Below are 12969 nucleotides of genomic sequence, written 5' to 3' on the forward strand. Positions count from 1 at the left end.
GCCATTAGATAAGTATTCTAAATGTTCGACTGGCATCCCATTTTTTCGATGTTTCTTTAATTGGTCAGATGGAATTGAACTGATTAAGTATAAGGCAACATTATACTATTACATTTACTATATCTAACCTAGGAATCTTCTTTGAAGTACATATACGTGAAGCATACTTCAATTTCTAGTTATGATCGGGGTGCGAACATACGGACATTGAGTCTAAGATAATAATTTCTCCCGAGCGTACTCTCCATTGAGTTACGGCGTTTCATACTATTTCTTCAAACTGTAATAGTTTGAAGAAAATTTTTAACCGGGTAATCCTTACGAGAGTGAAGTGTTGACAGAGATACATTTAAACTTTGTTTGATTAATTTAGAAGATATAACAAGTCAATGCAGGATATAAATGACACAATTAATTTAAAAAGATTCTAACCTAAGTTTTACTATAGTGGAAGTGAAAAAAAAAAAAAAGTTATGGATTCAAGTATGAAATAAACTTTATTGGGTGTTTTTTTAATAGTAATTACATTTCTTGTTCGAGAATAACTAATACAGAGAGATAAGTTTGCTTAAATTAACCAAATGAAGTAATTGATATAGTATTTACTGTATTCAATATATATGTTACGGGCAATATGGAAAATCGGGCATTTTACAAAATGCCCAGGCAATCAATAAAATTCCCAATAGAGTGGTCAATGGTCTTTTTAACTTCATTTACATTCTCAGGTAAAATGATTGTGGGGAAGTTGATTATTAAACAATTCATTGCTAAGCAATTTGATCATTCAGGGCTTGATTATGATACAATTTAATGCAAACAATTTGATACTCTAGTTTATTTTCATTGAAATTTATATTGTATTCACACAATCAAACTATTGTATGGTAAGAAATTGCTCACGAGAGACTCAATTATATTCTGCAAAATATACCTCAGCCAACAGTTTATGCATGTGAAGGGCTAGTCCCTAAGGGGGGACAAAACCTATCGCCACCACTATCCTGAGTATGAAGGACCTATTCTAGTATGTTATAATACACTCCACCCCACAGGTTACGCGAGTGAACCGCTTATCCAAAGGGGATCAAAACCTATCTCCGCCGCTATCCTCAGTGTCGTGTATTTTAATTAAATGACTGGAAAATCTAAACCCGTGTTTACCTGATGTATTAATGCAATACTTTTAGTAATCTACCTTTAATTGTTTCACCTTTTTTTTGTATGCACATGTTTGTGTTAAAACTAGTGTCTTGTAGAGCTCAAGAGAATATAGTCACCTTTTATCTTTATCTCTCGTCTAGTGTCTCCTTTACTTCTGACTGCCACCTCATCCAGGCGACGAATCTTTTAGTCTGATTATTCTAATTAAGTTAATGATAATACACCACACTGAGTATCAAGGACCCCTTCTAAAAATGATACACCCCGGCCCAGGGGTTGGTCTACTGGTCTAAAAGATGGTTCATTACTCACCGCCACCACTTCCCTGGGCATCAAGGAGCCCTTTTGATATCTAATAATGCACCCTACCCACAGGTTACGGTTTTGAACTGTTTGTCCACAACCCCCTTGATCAATCAAAAACTATTATTGCAGATATCCTGATTATAAAGGTCCCCTTATAATATTTTATAATATACCTCGGCACACGGGTTGTGCAAGTGAACCACTGGTTTTAAAGGTGGATCTTTACGTTCCGCCACCGCTTCCCTATTAGCAAAAGTTGATTCCTACTCAAAAGCAGCTCAAAGATTGGAGGATAGATTTGAAGCGTCAGGAGCTGACATGGTCAAGGATTGGCCAAATGAGATAAGGGACAGAGTAACAACTTCTACACCTCATGCCTCCGTAAAGGTTGTGGGTAACCCTAAAAACTTACCTTGGTTCCTCCCAATTGGTTTGCACATTAGGGGAATATATTTTAGTGGAAGAACAAAGCAATGTAGCAGATGCTTCAACTTTGGATATATTGCAAAAGAAAAAAAAAAGTCAATCAGAATATAGAAGATGGCTTGGGAGAAGAATGAAAGGAAAAGTCGCTAATGGAATATGAATTACAGAAGAGGTAGTGAGTAAAAAGAAACAGAAGGAAGAAAATAACGATGTACCTACTCCAATGGAAGGGAAGGATATGAATACATAAATCCTCTTTATGGAAGAAAAACAGACCTCCACCCCAGAAAATATTGAAGATAACAGTAAAAAGGATAAGCAAGTCCAAGAAGATAATATATTAGAGATAGGGGAAAATGCGATGCATGAATGTGATTCAGAGATTATTTATGGGTCTCAAGCAAATGAGCGAGAGAAGAAACTAAGACAACGATTATGATTATGTACGAGTTGTAACTTGCATAAATATATTGTACAAGTTACAATTTGTTAATTACCGATTTCTTTTTTTGTTTTACATTACAACAGATCATATTATTTTCAACAATGCTTATATTTAAATTATAGCCACGAGTGCGTGTGTTCATAAATCCTAAGGAGCTATTTGAGTTATAAAATACTTTAAGGCTCCTTTCCTTAAAGTAGAATTGAGGATGGAAACGTAGTCATTCCTTTCTATGGGCATGCTTCATATGGACTGGAACTTGTGTTTGTTTCCTTCACAGGTTATCACAGCTAATTTAATAAAAGGTCAGGAGATCTAAGATCCTCTCAAACATTCTTTAAATTGTCATGGTTGGTTACCATGACAATTTTCGGAGTCTTTCTATATACCGTAAATCCGTACGATTTACAACAAATTATTATTTTCAGCTCTTTGGGGGTGCTGCAAATTGCACTTAAAGTGCCAAAAATTGTTGCTCACAATGAAATAATGTTGAATTGATAGATTGTATCCAAAAAGGCTAATATGTCGCATAAAACTTCTAAAATAATGGTCGAATTCTTGGATATCTGAACTCATCCTATAAATGTATATGAAGTAAAAAAATATTTTGAATTTTCCTTTTTCTTTGATTTTTGTTCAAAATTGTTTATTGTTGACGAACCACATACTAAATAAAATAATAACTCTATGAAGGAAAAAGTATTTCCTCTTTAAATTTTTTTTTATTTCCTTCGAACTGTCAATACTTGAACTGATTAAAAAGAAGAAATAAAGTTGATTGACGTCATCAAGGACTTTATAAGTTTTAGCACTGAACTGGACGGTTATGTAGTCTTAAATCCTAAATGAGTACTGACACATCACTAGAAATATATATCATATCATTATTACTTCTTTTTTTTTCAACAGCTACAACATACATATTATAAAAGAACTAACTACTATCTATGATGCTAAAAAAAAAAAAAACTGAATAGAAAAACATTAACAAAAAAAATAAAACAAATCACGTCCACAACATTGTCGTCGCGTTAAAGGAATTGAAGGTCCATCTTTATTTGCTATAATTTAAGCTCGTCGAGAGCCACCTCCTCTATTCTTGGTTAACCCTTGGTTTGTCTTCATTTTCTGTAAACACCTTTTGCCCTTTGGGTCAAAAGGACCCGTCTATACTTTGCTATAAAATTATTGGACTTTTTTTTAAATATTTTAACGACTACAATTCAGTTTGTATGTATTTATTGCATTTAAAACATGTATTGTTCGTCTTATTGTCCGTCTCTTTAGGGCAAAACTGGCATCTTTTTCTCTTGCTTTCTTTGAAAGTAGAAGTTGAGGCTTGATCATCAGGTCGATCCGAAAGTCCAGCACTCTGAAAAGCTTTCACAATCTGAGCTGAGGCCTCTGTTCGGGGGACGTTTTTCCTTCTTTCAATGATTGGAGCTACAAGTCCCTTACCTAGCTGTTTCAGGAACACTCTTCCCTTGTGGCTCTTGTGAGACATCCAGGTCGGTTTGATCTATCTCCAAATTACAAAGGCATTGTAAGAGGAAACATCAATGATATTGTGAAAGATGGCCAGGGGCCAGTGGGCAGTCATCCTTCTGCAGCTGTATGCTCCAATTACCATGTCTAGATTGTCAACACCTCCTTTGTTTCGATTGTAGTCCATAATTATGATTGGCTTTCTATCATCACGATCACTAATGCTCCCGTCTCTGTGCAGTGTGCTTAGAAGAACTACATTTTTGTTTTTCTTAGGTAAATAAGAAACTAAAGTGGTAGTGGGTGTGAAGGCAAATTTTGATGAGAATACTTCTCTCTCTTTTGATGCAAGCAGTGCGGGTGGGAGCTCAGGCTTGTTTTTACGAACCGTACCAACCATAGTAATCTTCCTCTTCAGGAGCTGTTGTCCGAGTTGATAAGAAGTAAAAAAATTATCACAAGTCACATTGTGACCCCTCAGTCCCTCGGTCAGATCAAGTACAACACGCATCCCTTGGTTTTTCTCTGGGTGTCCATGGGCCAACTTTCCTGTATATATATTTTCTAATCATAACTTGATTTGGCATTGCAAGCCACCCTCCTCCAGCCGTCCTCTCCTTCCAGTTCGGAATCAGAGTTTTCCTCAAGAATGAGATCGAAAGCTTCTTTAGAAATATCACGCTCACTCATATTGAAAAAATATAAATGCAGTGAATACTAAAAAACCAACCACCTTTATACCCCCTTGAAATGTACAGACAAAGAAGAAATATTGCATTGTCAGCTATTACGCATAAGAAATTGCGTATTAGAGAGACCAATCAAACAAAGAAACATTCTTCATTACGCAACTACTCCTGTAAGTTTCAATTCTATTAAAATTTTATCATGGGTCATTTTATTGGTTTTTAGTTGGTTAGTTAAACTATGCGATAGGTCATTTTGACCCGAACACAACAGGAGGGTTAAGGGCATACACCTTTGAAGCACGCCGCTGAGATAAGAGTCTGAAGCTTAAATATCACCTTCGACGCCGACCGTAGTCCCTCGTTGTTTCCTTCAAAGCTGTATATAAGCTTTTTTGGATCAGGAGTTTCATCCTATTTTCTCTCCTGCACCTTTTCCAACGTTCTCTATTATGCCCTGCAAAGTCCCACAGTCCCGGAATATGTTAGAGATGGTCTTCACTTGATTGTAATCCACACAGTGCGCCCGAGCTTCATTAAAATGTCTCCTAGTAAAGAAGATATCCAATATTTCTGTTGGATTGAGGATTGGATACCAAATTGTCTCGAGATATGGATCTACTTTTTCCATCTTGACTGTTGCCCTAACAAACTTATTTCTGAAATCATTCTTAGCCAAGTTGATTCTCATCTTTCTATTGGGGATGTTATATGGACTCCCCTTCCTCGTAATTGAGTTGAGTGTGTATTCTCCAAGTTGATTTTGAATCATAACTATCAAGGGGTGAATAGTCTCAGTTTTTAACACATCCTCTATCGTTCTCAAACTAATAAATGTCTTCACATTTTGAGGTATTTTTATTTGGAGAAGCTCACTCTCATGGAGCAAGACCCCCCTTCCCACCTCGAGTCAAACCATCTTCCATGTCTCTTTGGGTATGGTTTGAATCTCTCTCCATGGTGAGCATTTAATTTATTTTTCTCCCAAGTGCATTATTCTTTGATACGGAAATATAAGCAAGGTACCCTTTTTTTCCCATGATAGCAACAAGATGCTCTACTGTGTCACAATATGGATCATACCAAGGTCGCCTAGTCACTTTGGAGTGAATACTCTTCTTGATCCTACCGTTTTTTGGTATACAAATAAGTTTCCTCCCTCTCTGCCTCCATAGAGGACTCTGTGTTTCGTTATAGTCCGTACATCTTAGCAAATAGTTCACTCTTGGAATGACTACCATACTCCAATTTCGTGCTCTTATATTGGATCCCTGAAGTTTGTATTCGATTAGGCTATCTAGTTCGTCGCCCAATAAGGAGTCCTCTTTATTTTCAATAAGTTATCTTAACTCCTTCACACTGTGTCTTCTCTTTGCGGCCTCTTTTCTCCATGTATTAATTAATATAGGTTTATATTTTAATTTACTAAACTACCCCGATGTAAGGATTTCACATCCATACTGGGTTACAAAAACAGTGGGTATCTAAGTGAATGGAAAAATATAAATAAAATGATGAATATAGCAGATATTACAAATAACTACAATACAACATTTGAAAGAGACAACGCAAAAAAACTCAACAAAAAGTTGAATAGATCACATTTATATATCAGAGCCAATGTTGGGATTAAAGATAAAAATGGATAGAATATCGTCAAACGGACTGTTGGACCATTTCTTTCTCGAACCCATGTTTAAGGAGGAGAACTACACAAAGAAGCATATTAGATGGAAGCTAAATAAGGAACTCTTAGAAGATGATGACGGTCTAATAAGTCTGACGGAAGGTGTAGAAATTGTTGAACAGGACTTAGAAGCTGGATGGAATATTAGGAAGGCTTTAAATAAGTTCTTCAAAAGTGCAAATAAATGCTATAAAATCTATCGGGTGCCGAGAAGCTAATGAAAGAAGGAAAAAAGAAACTTAAATTAGGTCACTATTGCAAGAAAGAAAGGATACAGGTCTGCAACAGGAATTGGATGATATCATGGAGTATCAAATGCAAGAGTTCGTTCAAGAATTTTAAATAAAAAAATAATTCCAATAATTTAAATTTTTTTAAACTCATGGTGAAAAACAATGGAAGAAAGAAGATGAACGAGATACTTGTGAATGAACAGAAGATGACATCCTCGCTGAAGATTGCAGAACATGCAAATAAGACTACCAAGAACTCTGCGGATCCAAGAAACCGCTCATAAATAAAAAAGTAGCAGAAATTATTGTCACATCTAAGGAAGAAAAATAATGAAACAAAATATTTAATGATTACAAAGTCCTTATATTTATTAAAAATAAACTGAAAAATGATAAAGCACCAGGATCTTCAGGACTTACTCCTGAGTTCTACAAAGGGTTACCAGAAATAGCCCAATTCCTAGCTGAATTATATAATGAATATTTTTTCAGAAATTGACCTGAACAAAGAGCAAAAAAGGGAATCATATCTCTTTTTCTTAAGAAAGGAAAATATCTACAAAAAAATAGAAAATTGGAGGCCAGTAACTTTATTGAAATAGAATATAAAATTTAAGGTGGATGTCTGAGGGAACATATGAAACCAATAATGGAAAGAGAGCTCTCAGATACTCAATTTGCCTTTAGAAAGGGCAAGCCAACTGAAGATGTAGTAATGTCTCTCCAATCGATTGTTGAATTATCGAAGCAGATAACTGAAAGTTTTGCTTTTCTCTTCTTGGATTTTAAAAAAGATTTCGATTCTATAGAACATTCCTTTTTATGGAGTGAGATGAAAAATATAGGATTTCCACTACTATATTGCAACGCAATTAAAAATATAATGCCCAACACAACATCAATCATTGATATCGAGGGAGAGCCAGTGGTAGAATTGCAAAGATGAAGGCGTCAAGGGTATCCCTTAAGTCCTAGTTTCTTTTCATTGGCAGTGAGAACCCTACAAAGACAAATTGACCTGGCATTAGAGGGAATGGTATTGGGAAACGGGAAATTAACCAACCTGTTTTTTACAGACGATTGCACGATCATACTAAGAAGCAACAAAGTCGTGGAAGAAAGAGCTAGACTGGATACGCTCCTGAACGAATTAATAAGAAGAAAACACAGATATTGACAAACTCTAAGGAAAAAAATAAACAAAATTAGCGTTAGTTATCTCGTTCAAAAAGTATTGGTCATTGGTAATGTGGTTTCAATGGAGGACTGAAGATCCCAGAACATACGTTGGATAGATGAAATAATATCTCACTCAATAATAGAAGTCCAGAAGCACAAAGTTGGGGTCCTTGATAAAATAAAATGTGGAATATGATAATACTCTCAGGAATTAAACTCATTCTTCGATGCACCCCTTTTGAAGGCCCAAGATTGGAAGAGAAAGAGCATAGAGTTTTTTGGCACTCCAAAATCAATCAGTCATCAGAGACTCTTCTTTCCAAAGGCTAGAGGGGGACTCGGAATGATGGACCTAGAGTTCCACTGGGAAATTTTGATTTTCTCTTGGTATAAGACAGCACATCTTGTTAATTATTCTTGGAAAACACTATACATGGAATCACGCAGACGGGCCATCACGAATACACCGACATCATCTCCATGAAAGGAATTAAAGCCATCCAACGACATCCTCAAGGTCTATTGGAGGTCAGTGGGGGACAAGTAGCCCTCTAGTTGGAAACCTAGAGTTAAAAATAGGTCATCCTAATAAGATCAGAGAGGAGCTGGGTCTTAACACCATAAATGATGTAATTACCAAGGTTGTAATCAACCATCCGATCGTGAGCATGCTGCGCGATTCCATCCTAAGGGTATTCAAACCAACCAAAAAAACCCACTTCATCTAAGAGTGGCACTAAATATTAATAATAAAGCAATTAAGGAGGGAATGAGACAAAGACAGCCGCCATACGATCTCTCCAATACTTTAAAATACAAAATAAAGGATAGAAGGATCCAAAAACAATACGTGAGGCCATTATTTGATCCTTATCTCACTCCTAAGCAGTCCTATCTGAGATATCGGGTCGCATTTTTAGTTTATTATATAAAGAGAAACACGCCTTACAAAGACTGCAACAAAAATAAAACGTTCGCCCATGTTTTTCGTGACTGAGAATATCTAAAAGGAATATTGTTTATAATGGATGAACGACTCACTCACTACAATGGGAGAAGGCTCACCCAATTAAAAAAGTTATGACTTTAACGACATGGCTCTAGTGTTCAGAATTGGATCCAAATCCATTGCAAAATTACAAAACATGATGGCAAGGTCCAATTATGAAAACATTTAACTTCACAAAAATATACCCGACGCTGCTCTTAATGAATTTCGTTTTTTATCATGCATTTCGTGATTATATTTTTAATTAGATATTTATTTACTAATTATGTCAGATGCTATTTTTTTATTATTATTATTATGTTTTATTGGTTTAAAATTATGTTTGTAAGTACGAATAATAGTAAAAGACTATTATAGATAGAAAAAATAAAACATTTTCCAAAATTTAATTTATGTTGTGACAAAAAAAATATCTGTGAGACACCTGGATTTCTTTCAAAAAACATGTATTTCACATTTTCCTCTAAAATTTAAATGCAAAAACTTAATGACAATCAAGATATCAGCACTTTTAGGTCCAAACTTCAGGGGGTTAAAGCTTAAAAATATAAGTCATTGAAGCAAAAAGCAATGATCAAGCATGATTCAATTTTGTTGAAGAAAGGGCTAATTTTTTATACAAGATTTCCATTTATTCCTTTCAGATCTAACTTTTAATTGCAGATCGCCTTTATTAGTGAGTTTTTTTCTTATTAAACCACATCGAAGGAAGACATTTTTTGAAGGAATATCCCTAACATAGCTATGAAATTGTCAGTCCCTTCGTAATTTCTCTTGTTTTGGAGAAGATCTTCAATTGATGAACCTGTTGTCATCTTTAGATGACATCAAATTAAGTATTTCTTGTCTCACTTCTTGAGTTTAAATTTGATATCCCTTTTCTAATTCATCAAGTGTTGAAAATAGTGTTTCTGATTTGATTTCCTAGATGATCATGTTTGTTTCATTTTTGAAGAGTTTATTATCAAGGATGCCTCATCTTCCCCTGTACATATATATGTACGATATCTATGTATGTATGTTCCTTTAACCTCATGAATTTTAAACTTATATTATGGATATATAACCTAAGTGTGGATTATTCAACATGTTAAGCATGAATTAGTCCATATTTTGCCTATTGTTATGCAACAAATCGTTATTATCCCCACTACTAAACTGAAGATACGACACCTGATGAAGTTGCGTTGATATTTATTTTATTTCAAATTGATTCTGATAATTTATTTTGACAGCAAGTTCAACTTTTACACTTAGGCTTCAAAAAAGCAAGTAGATTTAAAACTTCGATACATGTATTTATTCACTCTGCAGCCACTCATGATTTATTTCATTCAATCAAATCTTTTTTGTACAATATTCCACATTTGATATTTCAAGTCTCTTAGAATTATTACATTAAATCCAATAACGGGACCGCACAAAAAGAATTAAAACTAGTTATCAATCATTAATTAAATAAAAATATAGTTATTAAATCAAAATAATAATAAATTATCTTCTCAAAAAGAGATTTATTATTTCACTAATTTTGTGTGTTGTGCAAAATACCTTAATCTGATTTATTTATGTACAAAAATTGAACTTCATCTTCTATTCAATCTACTAATATTTTTGTAGGCACACAATTGATATCTAATTTCTGTTTGAGCTCTGACAAATTTGAAATATCATCATCTTTCCGTTTACACCTCACCTCAGCCATTGATAACAGACTGGTCCTTTGTTTAATTGTCCCCCTTTTTGTTTTTAGTCCTAAAGATGGTATATAACTTTTTCTTAAGATACGTCTTTTTAGTTCCACATTAGTCCATTTCGTTTCTGTTTCAAAAATTTTATCTTTAAAATGAAGAGATCAACAACTTTTTTAGAAATAAGAACGGATTTACCATCTATATATACAATAATAATTGTATATATAGACTCATCAAATATCACTTAAATAAGTATTTAGTATTTTTACCAGGTATCTAATTTATTGGTACAGTTGATTTCCATTAATTAAGAATTTCCATATTTAATATTGGAAATTTATGTTAAGAAATTATTATTTTATTATGATTGAGTTTTAAACCAGATGTTTTAACAATTTGAAGGCATATTTCACGTCTAGAAAGAATAATCAATTTCTCTGCAAAATACTATTTATTTATAACTATAATAATAAAACATTTATTGCTACACTTCAAATAAAAAATACAATCAGTACGGGGTCATGTAAAAATAATTTTAACTTTTGGTGCCCTCGCAATAGTTTGGCGGATTAGTTATCCTACTGCAGTCCGTCCTGAAGGTGTTCTAGGGATGGTGCATTGTTCAGTCTGACACTGATATCAGAATTAATTAAAAAACTGGAGAAGCTGGAGACCGAATTTACACAATCGGAAATTCCATCAGGACCTGCTACCTTAAAGCTATGAAAGGAAAGCACAGATATTTCTAGCTTTCTCAACGAGATAAAACCATCCAAATCATCACTCTCTTTAAGCCAACTCACTGAATATATATATCGAACAAGGTTAGGATCAGGATCCAGTTCACCCCGGGAAAGTGAGAAGCTAAAAGATTTTTGATGGTTTTTTTCAGGAGTGTTGGCCATCGTTCCATTAACATCACAGAGAAGTCATAGAGTGGCAGTTGTTTTAGGCTTTACCGATGGAAACACCCTAGAGATGACACCAATACTGTCATATCGGCTACAATATTCACGCCAGCTAAGACGTTTCGGCTTTTTAAAAGATTGGTATACTCCCTGGTTTTCTTTGTTAAAACATCACGGAGGCATTGACCACCTTTACCCTGTGAACCTGTTGAAATGCCAGTTGCGGCCAACATCTGAAGGGGATTACTTTCTAGAAGTAATTATAAAGGATTGTTTTTTCGGTTCATAATAAAGTTTTGACCATAATATAATATTTTATGTGTTTTATTTCTACAATCCAAAAAGCGCTTGTTTTGAATCACCCTTTATATATATATATCAGCCTACGTAGTGTTTTCTAAAAGTTGTTGGCAAACATCATCGTCCCTGACTCCACATGTGACTAGAGTGGGCAACCAATCTTCTGATTGCATTTCATAAATTTCTGCCTCTTCCACCAATATCTTTAATTCACAATAAAATTCATCAAAATCCACAAAAAAAACTTGATTTCTTCCGACTCATCTATATCTTGCTGCCGTAATTTGCTTTTTATCTTTTAGATGTTTACCCACATTTTTTATTACTTCTTCCAATATTTTGGTAGTGCTAGCTGGAATTTCACGAGCAACACGTCCATAATATTGTAATCTGCTCTTCTCTGGTCTTTTCCTCCAAATGAATCAACTTCACATAATTATCCATTTCAGGAAGTCTGCGTGTTTGATATTTTCTCGAATTTGGTTGAGTAATTTTGCCTGAATATTTGAATGTCTTACACTCTTTACTGAAGGGTCTGTTAAATTGTTCAAACGTCTTTCCAAATACATATCTACTCGATATTCAATTTCGACGAGCTCTAATCCCATTGTTATTAAATTGTTTTCCTCTTTCATATTCTCTACCGAAGATTCTTCCAAAATAATTATATTTAGTAACTACATTTTTTATAGCTATTAAAGTTCGATTGATTTTATGAGGGCACGAATTTTCTTGTTCTAATTTTTTTTTTTTTTTTCAGATTACAACTCAAATGATCCTTTCTGGATCACTCGGGATCTTTTCTCAATGGATAACATGGCAGTCTTCTCTTCCGCTGACATCTTGCTCACTAATTCACTAATCAGAATTGGGGAAATTCGAATACTAGTTGCATTTAACTCTTATTAATTTGTACTTCAAACTCCACGAGGGCTCGATTTAGTGTAGAAAATAAATTTCAGGTTTGAGTAGGACTAGATGTAAAAGACTCGTAACTCGACTAGAGTTTGAAGACAAGGTTAAAATTTTAATAAGATTCGAGGCTTGAAAATCAATAACTCACGAGTCCAAAGACTATCAACTTTACGTGGACTCGTATTCGGACATATTTGATTTGACTTATGAGACTTCACTCGAGCTAATCTCCCAATAATGCAGACTCCACTAGTTGTCTTAAAAATTACATGTGAACAGTTACGTTTTTGAATATGAATATATTTACTAAGGCACTAAATGACAAATCAGTTAATATTTAAGTGTAGCCACTATTAGTTACTGTAAGATAATTTAATTTTTTTTTTTTTTTGCATGATGGACAATCTTTACCTTTATATATAAATTTTCGATGGAATGTATTGAGTCATTAATTATAGATATAAAATTTTTCATCATTATATTCAATAACTTTTTTTATATATGACAAAAAAGAATGACCCTCATCACA

At 34.1% G+C, this 12969-nt stretch overlaps 1 long non-coding RNA gene across 1 annotated transcript; it reads right to left on the bottom strand.

The window, feature by feature from the left end:
* Positions 1–6778: 6778 nt before the first annotated feature.
* LOC121128139 (uncharacterized) lies at positions 6779–8511 on the bottom strand. Its single transcript, XR_005868050.2, has 3 exons — positions 8252–8511; positions 7499–8177; positions 6779–7435 (listed from the first exon to the last, which is right to left on the bottom strand). It is a non-coding gene; the product is annotated as an uncharacterized lncRNA (long non-coding RNA).
* Between the last annotated feature and the right edge of the window lie 4458 nt (positions 8512–12969).

This window comes from Lepeophtheirus salmonis, chromosome 13 (genome assembly GCF_016086655.4).
Source record: "Lepeophtheirus salmonis chromosome 13, UVic_Lsal_1.4, whole genome shotgun sequence".
Lineage (NCBI taxonomy): Eukaryota > Metazoa > Arthropoda > Copepoda > Siphonostomatoida > Caligidae > Lepeophtheirus > Lepeophtheirus salmonis.